We start from the raw sequence: 8282 nt of genomic DNA, 5'->3' as shown, positions 1-8282 counted from the left end.
TGATGTTGTTTCATACAGGCCCTAAACGCCCCAAAGCAACGTCGTTTTGAAGGCAATCCGATGACCCAATCTGGATCCCCTAGGATCTGCATGCGTGGGAAAGGTCTAATTGTCGGCCTAGTCCTTCCGCCTTTGAGCCTTTTGCAATATGGTCCTAATTTCGTTTTTTCTTTTTCTTTTTTAAATTATACCATTTAATTTTTGTTAGCTTTCAATGTTGTCCTTAGTTTGCTGACCCTATGGGGAATGACGCGTATCCCAGAGCTTGGAATAATTATCCATTTAGTCCTTGTTTATTTTCGTGTTTTTATTTTAGGCCGTTATTTATTTGTTTGTTTAATTTTTATATAATTTATGCTTTTAATATCATTTTAATTTCAACTCAATCCTTCGTTTATTTTACCCTTTATGAATTTTTTTTATTTTTTTATTTCTTTACCTTTTTTTAGATATTTAAATTTTATGTTATTTATATTCCATTTTCTATGTACTTTTTTTATATATTTCATCATCATTATTATTATTACTTTTATTATTTATACTTTGATGATGGTCATGACGCGATTGTCACCATTATCACTATCAATTGATGCATTTTTATTATCATCATAGTTACATTATTATTATTATTCACTTGCATGGCTTTTTTATTTTGCCATTTTATTTGTTTTTTCGATTATTTATCTATTTATTATTCTAATATCATGATATTTTACCCATCACTATTTTGTTTTATTTTGTTAGTTACCATGATATATTTATTCATTTTTATACTATGTCTAGATAAATCAAATGTATATCATTTTTTTGAAAAAAATTATCTTCGTTTATTTAACGTATAGAAAATACTTAAAACCGAGACAATATCCATTATTTTTTAGAATTCGAAGAGTTGTGCTCCTAACTTAAAGAGTATGACATCTTCCTAAAACCAAAATAATCGAACATCCTATTTAAAATAATGAAAGACAAGATTTAGGTAGAGATCGAATGACGATTATTTTAGTTTTTGAGAATTCAAAGTATCGTGTCCTAACTCACGGGGCATGATCTTTCTTCTCGATTAACTTGAAATAAGGCCTTTTCCATTTAATTTAATTTAATTAAGTCATATCTTACTAACATCACACAAAAAGGGATCGTATCCTAAATTTTCTTCGAATTTTTAATTTTTAACCAACTAGGTACCAATTTTGAACGTTATGAGGGTGCTAATCCTTCCTTATATGTAATCGACTCCCGAACCCACATTCTTGGATTACGTAGGCTAAAAAAATTATCGTTTTAGTGAATCTAATCTTTTATAAAAATGGCTAAATTTTAAGATAACCCGATTACACCTAATAAAAAAGATTAGTAGCGACTTCTTTTTCTTTTTTGTTTTAAAAAATAAAAGCCGATTTCTAAAAAAGTTTTGACAAACTACAAAGAGAATCTCAATCAACGAATAGTCGCAAGAAATGGGATCTCAAGAAACTTCCCCCAATTACTTCTCGAGCATAGTGGCATCAAAGAAAGCCTTAATCATATAATATATAAACTAAATTACACTTTTTGCAATAATATTTGTACTTAACCCATTTTGCCCGGGCCCATTTAATTTATTTACAAATAAATAAACCCAAATAAATAAATAAAGTCCAAGACTAAATAGTTCAAAAAGTCCATTTACAATTTTCAAAATACTAAAATAAACCCACAACCCTAGAATCAATCCCAATAAGCCTTAAAACCCGAGGCCCAATACACCCAAAATTATCTCAGCAGCACTAGAAGCTTCTGGAACGTGCCAGAATAGGCCAGAGAATTGGGACTCCCACGAGTGGCTCCTCGCGCGGCCTCCTTCACACGCCTCCTCTGTACGGCCGAATTTGCACAGGAATATACCAGAAGAATTACTAACAGAATACAACCAATAATGTAATTTTTATTTTTATTTTTTATTCCAAAAATTAGGCTATAAGAAGCCATTGATTTCGTTCCTGTAATTTTACACGCACAATATACGCATGCACATTAGATATTCAAAAAATCTAGCCTAAAGTTTGAAAGGTGAATCCCAGATTTATTCTTTATTTTCTTTGATTGATTCGCAAATTTAGCACGAATATATGAGGATGAACTCAGATCGACACCGATGAAAGCCCTGATATCACATATAGATACGGGTGAGGGTCGACCGATGTTAGGTTCGTTTTTTTAATTTTTGTTTTTTAAAAAAAAATGAAATTAGTTCAAAGATTCTGTAAAAAAAAAAGAAAAAAAAGGAAAGAGTAGTCTACCGATTTTATATGGGCGCGCATTGAATTTGATCGATGTTGGTCCATCGCCGTTTACCAAGCAAAATGGGGGATTCGGCAAACACTAAGAACCCTAGCAAATTTAATTTTAGGGCTGCTGTTTTTTTGTTAAAATGGATGGGCGGTTGAAAAAAAGAAAGGAAAAAGGGTTTAAAATGGTCTGTAAAGCAAAACGGCGTCGTCCATTACCATGAAGATCCGCGCGTTGGCCCAAATAAGCAAATTGGATCTGCGCCACTTTGTTTAAAAGGGGAAATTGCGCGCTGGATCCTTCCATCCGCTCAAAGCCTCCAATGGCGCTGTATTGGCCAACTTTGGTTTCTTTTAATTTGGCTGTGCAATTTGTGTGCCTTTTCACTTTGGTCCGCGGTTGAGGGTAGTATTGTGAGCACGGGATATTTTCAATATCAGTCCCTATATATTTACGCGTGTTGTGTATTGATCCATTTTATGGTTACTTTATTTGCGAATTATCCTTCTTATCTTGTTGCAGTTTTAATTGGGTCTTATATTTGTACAATCAGTTAATTTAAAATACATTTAATATGTGAATGCCTTAATCCATGTTAATAATTCTGTTTGTTACATTTGTACAATTATTTTTAGATCGTTCTTTTTGACATTATGTATCCTATTTCTTTAAATGTTTTATATATATTTGTATACTAATCATTCGTTTTAAGTTTTTCTATAATAATTATTATTTTGCATGTTGTAAAATTTTTTTTATTACATTTTTTTTAATACCTCATTAATAAGTGTTGTCAATATATTTATATACATAAATTATTTAAAATATTTCTTGACTTATGTCTCATTTACATGTTTTTATGTACATATAATACTGTTTTGAAAATCATCTTTGTATTTATAAAATTGTTATTTTAAAATGTGTCTCCATATTATGTTATCCTAGAACGCTATATAGTATTTATTTTTAAGTAAAATGGTATGTATATAATTTTCTAATTTCACATGTATTTATTTTTATATGTATATTTTTAAAAAATCTATCATGTGTGTTATATTTTGCCATGTATTATTATTTCTTCATATTTAGTATATTATTTAAGTTATTATTAAACATATATTTAGTACTTATATTCAATTTGCATCCATTATTAAAGCTATGATATTCTTATACATATAGTTTTTAATAAACTTGTATATAATTGTGTTTTTAAATTTATTATGTATATAATCTATAATAAAATTAAGTTAATTTTATAATCCAAATTTTAATTCCATGTTATTTTAAATATACAATTATTTCTAAAGTGTCTTCACATGTATAACACATATTAAATTATTTTTATTGTGGTACATGTTATTATCCTCATTTAATTTCATGTAAATATTTTTCTATGTATATATCCTATTTTAAAGTTATTTATGTGTATAATATATTTCTTTTGAGAACCATATTTTAAATCGTACCACTTATTTATTGTATACACTCTAATATTATCCTTATGTATTATTTTATATATATATATATTTTGTTACCTATATAACTTATATATTTACTTTATTTCTCTCATACATTATTAATTTCATTTTTTTTACAAATAATTATACCCAATTTTACTTGTATATATATGTTTCATAAATTTATTATGTATATTATTTTATATAATGTATTGTCATATTTAAAAAATTATTTAAGTTATCATATGAATTATCAATTTTTGAATGAATTTGTGTTTTAAATATTTCATACATAATTTGATTTGAACTTTATATTTTATAATAACTATTTCAATAAACATGTATCCCAAGTTTTTATGCAAATTTGTCAACTTATATATATTATATGATCATTAATTCATCATTATGTTGAAAATGTCTTATATTGATTTCTAATTCCATTTTGTTTCATACATATTTTTTGTGCATCATTTTATTTTGTGTCATGTTAATTATCGTGTATATTATTTTTTGTATTAATTATTCACTATCCATGCTTAAAGAATTTTTGGTTACATTATACTATAATTGTTAGATGTATTAAGTGAGGTTTATTGTACTTTATGTATATTATTTCATATTCATAAACCCTTTTATATATATATATGTTTTGTTTCAATGCATTAAGTATTTTTATCTATTTTAAAACAAATAAACGTATTTTTGAGCAAATTTCTAATTTTCTGTCATTCAAAAATTCTAAAATAAGGCAATATCTAATATTTGGGAATTTCAGAAAATTGTGCTCAATCGTACTGGATATGATTTTTTGGTGAACTAAATATTTGGATAACCTTTTATAATTTAGTGTACGAGTTTTCAAAAGTCAAAATTCAATCGTATTCTTAAAGGTATAAAGGATCGTATTCAATCGTGCTGGGTATGATGCCGCATATCTTTGAAACGAGAGAATTTTAACCGCTAATTTAATTATTCAAACATTTTAAAAAGGATCATACTTTGAAAAATCTTTTCTTTAAGGAACTTTTTGGTATAAGGATAGCAGCAAATCAATTTGGTACCGATTTTTGGGTGTAATGAGGGCGCTAATCTTTCCTCATGCATAACCGACTCCCGAACCCATTTTTTTTACATGAACCAAATTTATTTTTAATGGAATAAAACGTTTTAGTAGGTGGCCCAATCATACCTAAATCAAGAGATTGGTGGCGACTCCACATTTTTTGTTTTTCAAAAGTCGATCCCCATTATTTTTCAAAATAAAAAGGGTTTCAACAATATTGTTAAGGGAATGCCAATTCTTTTGGGAAAAGTCTATAAAGTCTTGTTCATCAAGAGTTGCAAATTCTTCAATGGGTTAATATTGTCTTTGGTGGTGGGGAGGGTTGTCTCTTGAAGAGGCTTGGGCTTACTGGTCAAGTGCCTAAGAAAGTGACCATGTGCGATTTTTTTTTTGGTACAATGGAGATTCAAACTCAAGTTATTCTTGTACAACTTAGAATTTTAAACCATGTCTGTTTTAAACCCATGTCGTATAGCAGCACTATATGCTATAAGGTATGAACTCAAATCTCACCAAGCTCACTGTTGAGACCCAATTTTGGCCCGAGTACAAACCAAGCTCCAACCCCAATTAAACCAAATCAACCCACCCCAAAAATAAAGAAATTAAAACAACCCAAAACCCAATTACAAAATCAAACCCCAGCCCAAATAAATTAAACCAAAAATTAAGACCCAAACTTAAACCTAAACCCAACAGCCCACAACATTTAAAAAAAAAAACAAAAAAACCCTAGCCTCATAACCCTAGTGCCGCCCCTAACCTCTGCCACTAGCTGCCATGGCAGCACCTCCACTGGCCATGCCTGCAACACGCCACCGCCCTTGTCACCGTCCAACTTGCACCTGCAAACACGGAGAAAACATCAATTGAAAAACCAAGTTGTAAAAAACTATATAAAGCCACAATATCAATGTAATAAGGGGACTTTTTTTTGGAATAAAAAAACTTAGAATAGTAAGCAAAAGTAGAGAATCAAACAGATCAACCAAGGTGTTTTTTTCTTTATTCTTTCTTTTTTCCCTTTTTGAATCTACTCATATATGTACATATATATTTTCTTTTTTATTTTTTTAAAAAACAATACATATATATACATAAATATAGCAAGAAAATAAAAAAAATCTTCCCTTTTTCGAATTTTCAGCCATCGTGCACGGTGGCCGGCGATGGCGACGGTCAGCCGGAGCTCCCACCGGCAATCAGGCTGAGGAGGAGAGTGAGAGAGAGGATGGAGAGTTTTTTGGTTTTTTTTTTGAGAAGTTTGCTAAAAATGAAAAAAAAAATCAGATTTTTTTTAACTTAAATAATGGAACCAAAACGACGCCGTTTTGGCTTAGTGTTTATGGACATTAAACGACGTCGTTTTGGTGTGTAACGGGTCGACTCGACCCGGCATATGAGGATCCGGGTGTTTTTGTTTAAAAAGGGTTTTTACCCTTTTGGTCCTTTTGCATTTTCGCCGCTATTCAATTTAGTCCTGTCATTTGATTTTTATTTTTAATTTGACCCCTTTATTTTATTTTCTGCGCAATTGGATCCCTCGATTGTCTAAAGGGAATGGGGCGTTCAGAATTTTGGAGATATTTTCCCATTTAATCCCCTTTCATTTTCGCGCATCTTGTTTTAGTCCCTAATTCTGTTTTAAATATTTATTTATTTACAGATGGTCCTTTTAATTCTATTTTGATTTCAATTTAACCCTTCCTTGTTAATATTATCATGTTATTAATTTAACATTTAGTATTTTTCACATTTATTATTCATTCTTTTCCTTTCCTTTTCGTTTCTTCATGTAATATTTTTTCTAATATACTTTTATTATTATTACCTATTATGGTTTATTTTATTGCTTATTTATTTATTTCTTTATACATACATTTTGCATGTTTCGAATTTCATATTATTATTATTATTATTATTATTGTTATTATTATTTATATTATTGTTGTTATAATTATTATTCCTGATTTTATTATTATTAATGTATTATTGTTATTCTTCATTTTATTATTATTATTATTTTATATTATTATTATTTTGTCTATTATTATTTATTACCAAAACTACTACTATTATTATTATTATTATTATTATTATTATTATTATTACCTTATTTTATCACTATTACTGTCACAGTAATTTTTAAAATTTTATTATTATTACTAATTTTTTTATCATTATTACTATAGTATTATTATTACTATTATATTTTCATCTACATAGATTTTCTTGTTACTTACCTATTTAGATTTCTGTCTATTTATATTTTCAATATTATTGTATTTTAAGCATTATATCTATATATTATTATTTTACTATTGTTATATTTTTCATATTATGATCATCACCATTATTATTATCTTTTTAAATAGTTTCACATAATCTTTATTTACCACTAGTTTCTTTATTTTCAAATACTTTTAGCTTATTTATTATTTCTCTCTTATTTTAGCTCATCCGTTTTATTTTATTTTTACTTTTATCGCTATCATTCACATTCGCCCCTATGTTCCTTCTGTTATGCCTGTCAATACCGAAATTTATATTCGTTTATGCATTCATTATCTTATTATTACAAACTTATGTTGTGTTAACATTTACCCGACAAAAATAATTCTTTCATAAAATAATATTCCATATTTGGAAATTTGAGAAAATCGTGCCCTAACTTACTGGGTTTCGATTTTTCTCATTTAACCTAAATAACGGAATATTCTTTTAAATCGTAATACGAGTTTTTAATAAAACGCTTATTCTCGAAAATACGAGGTGTTGTGCCCTAACTTACTGGATAAGACATCTTGTTACCTCGGGATAAGATTTTTTACAAATAAAGGCACTATTCGGTATTTTGAAGTTCGAGAAATCGTTCCCTAACTTACTGGGTTTCGACTTTTCTCGTTCACCTTAAATAATCGAACATCCTTTTAAAAAAGAGGTTAAAATACATGAATTTTAAATAAAGGCAAGCTCACTTTCAAAGTTCGAGATATTGTATCCTAACTTACTGGACGCGACATTTTATTACTTCGAGACGAGAAGGCTTTTAACATTCGAGCGTTTTTACAAAAAGAGGGATCATATTTTAAATTCTTTCAAGTTTTCAAATTTTCAACACAAAGGCATTAATCAATCAACTAGGTACCAATTTTGGGCGTTACGAGGGTGCTAATCCTTCCTCGTGTGTAACCGATTCCCGAACCCATTTTTCTGAATTTCATGAACCAAAATCGTTGTTTAAATAAATCAAATCATTTATTAAGAACAACCACTTTTACGAGGTGACCCGATCACACCTCATCAAAAAGGATTGGTGGCAAATCCCGTTCTTTCTTTTTTATTTTCCAAAGTCGATCCCGTTTTTAAAAAAATAGTTTCGACAGCTTGACGACTCTACTGGGGACCCCAATAAGAGAGTCAAGCCACAAGTTGATTAACTTTTGTCTTTTTGTCGAAAACTGAAAATTTGGTCTTGATATACGATCCTT

At 28.8% G+C, this 8282-nt stretch overlaps 1 long non-coding RNA gene across 1 annotated transcript; it reads right to left on the bottom strand.

Moving 5' to 3' along the window:
• Window positions 1-1503: 1503 nt before the first annotated feature.
• On the bottom strand, window positions 1504-3035 carry LOC107933198 (uncharacterized). Its single transcript, XR_001693574.2, has 2 exons — window positions 2283-3035; window positions 1504-1857 (listed from the first exon to the last, which is right to left on the bottom strand). It is a non-coding gene; the product is annotated as an uncharacterized lncRNA (long non-coding RNA).
• Between the last annotated feature and the right edge of the window lie 5247 nt (window positions 3036-8282).

Source organism: Gossypium hirsutum, chromosome A02 (genome assembly GCF_007990345.1).
Source record: "Gossypium hirsutum isolate 1008001.06 chromosome A02, Gossypium_hirsutum_v2.1, whole genome shotgun sequence".
Taxonomy (NCBI): domain Eukaryota; kingdom Viridiplantae; phylum Streptophyta; class Magnoliopsida; order Malvales; family Malvaceae; genus Gossypium; species Gossypium hirsutum.
The sequence above is the reverse complement of the archived record's forward strand: the minus strand, read 5'-3'. Positions and strand labels throughout refer to the sequence as shown.